This window comes from Hirundo rustica, chromosome 12 (assembly GCF_015227805.2).
Source record: "Hirundo rustica isolate bHirRus1 chromosome 12, bHirRus1.pri.v3, whole genome shotgun sequence".
Taxonomy (NCBI): domain Eukaryota; kingdom Metazoa; phylum Chordata; class Aves; order Passeriformes; family Hirundinidae; genus Hirundo; species Hirundo rustica.
Window position 1 is genome coordinate 20,237,053 of NC_053461.1, and position 2,163 is coordinate 20,239,215.

The following is a 2,163-nucleotide window of genomic DNA, read 5'->3' on the forward strand; positions in this document are numbered from 1 at the left end:
GAACTAATGTGGGCTCAGAAAGAGGTTGGGAGTACAACAAATTATAAATGCTTTCTACTTTATCAGCATTACAGAGTACTATTAATTTTAAAAATAGCTTCTAAAAACATACATGGCATACCATAATGGAGATGGCTGGGTTTCAATACATCATCCTGATGGCTCTTTCCACAGCAATGAGTTACGCAGGCCCCGCGTTGCAAATGTGGTGCGTAGAGGCTGCAGGGAACGTTGCAAAGGCACTTTTGTCTGTGGATTCGGGATGGGCTGGGCTGGGATGTCCAACAGGAGCACTCGTGGACGAGCTCTGTGTGATGGGACGTTCCTTCCCGCCTGGCACCGTCCCTGCAGGATATCCCCCTCCCATCCAGCGCCGGAGTTGGCTCTCACACACATCCCGAATGGTTAAAAGCAGAGATGTTCTGGCGAATGCTCTGGGGCTGAGCAGCTCCTCCGAGGGGCTCTGTGCGTACGAGGTTTGGTGCGAACTGGCACCGGCGTCCTGCGAAGGGCGCGCTGGGTCTCTGGAGGATGAGGGAGGCAGTTTCCATAGCAAGGGCTGTTTTTATTGACTGCTGGGAGGAAAGAGACGCATAAAACCCTAACTGGGGCCAGAAATGAGTTAGAGAAGTCCCTGGGTAGCTCTAACTTACACTCGAGTTTGTTTGCTTGCCTTTTTTTCGTCCCTCCGGCTGCACAGCTCTTTACTCCTCATAATGCAGCAATTACAAATATGAGGGAGGTCGGTGACCCGATCCCCAGCCCCCGAGGGCTCGGGTGAAGCTCTGCCTTCCTTCCCTCTGTGGGAAAGGCTCCCCAGCCTCGGTGTCCCCAGACTTCCACCGGGGGCTGGCATCCCCCGCTGCTGCAGCTCTCTGAGGATGTGACCCCGCAGGAGTGCCAGGCCAGCCCGTGGCTGAGTGACGGTGCCACCTCTGCAGCTCCTCAGCCTTCTCCCAGCAGGAATGTTTCAGCTCATTTGCCACTTCCAGCTGAGCTGCCCAAAGCCCCGAGGTCCCTCAGCACTCAGAGCCCCCTGCCATGGGCAGGACTCACCCGAGGAGTCTGAGTTTGAACCAGTTTATTGGGAATGCACGCCTGGGTTTCTCTCTCATGGCTGCAATTCCTGTCCAAGAGTCCCTTCAGCTGGAACATTCCCAAATTTTCTTCCCCAGTGTTTACAGAACAATATTGATACTTCCCTGGCAGGTAAGAATATTCCTTACAGAGCACACGTGTTTGGCTGCTTCAGTGGCTTCCCTCGTCCCATTTTCTTTTATTTAGTAACTTAGGACTATCCTTAATTTAATCACCATTCACTGGTTCCCTAATTCAACACAAAAGACCAGAATTCGTTGAAAGGCAGAAGATTCATTCTCTAAAGGAATTGGAAAAATGGTTAAAAGCTGAAGTGGTAAGGTTGGCAAAGTCACCTATTTTACTACTTTACCTAAAAAACAAATGCTCCTGCCTAGAAATGGCAAACTCCACTTCCCTGTGTCCTGGGCAGTGGAACATCCCTGCTTTGGGCATTCCCTCCTCCCTGCTCCCAGCCGTGTCTCCGGGGCTGTTGAGCTCTTTGTCCCTGGGCAAGTTGAATGTGTGTGCTGTGCCCACGTGCAGTGACAGCACCCGGATCTGCATTACCCCCTTCTCAGAGGCAACCCCACCCCCGGCCCTTACACAGCACTGCTTCCTCTCCTCTTGATGTGATTACAGAGATAAATAATTCTGCTGGAGCAGTGCTGTGCGAAATCTTTACAATGACGGGAACAAGGAAATTCCTCTGCCCAGATTTACCTCCACATGTTGCTCTGGAGCTCAGAGCTGTAAATCTGCTTCTTCCGTGGCCAGGATCCACATTCCTAAGCCAGGCAGTGAATGTGTGTGTGTGTTAGGCTGTGATGGATGGACACACACACACCGTGGGCACAGCCAGACAGTGCCAGCCTGCCTTTCTTTCTTTCTTTCTTTCTTTCTTTCTTTCTTTCTTATTCTCTTTTCTTTTCTTTCTTTCTTCTTCTTTTCTTTCTTTCTTCTTTTCTTTTTCTTCTCTTTCTTCTTTCTTTTTCTTTCTTTTCTTTCTTGTCTTTCTTCTTTCTTTCTTTTCTTTCTTTCTTTCTATCTTTCCTTTCTTTCTTTCATTTTCTTTCTTTTCTTTCT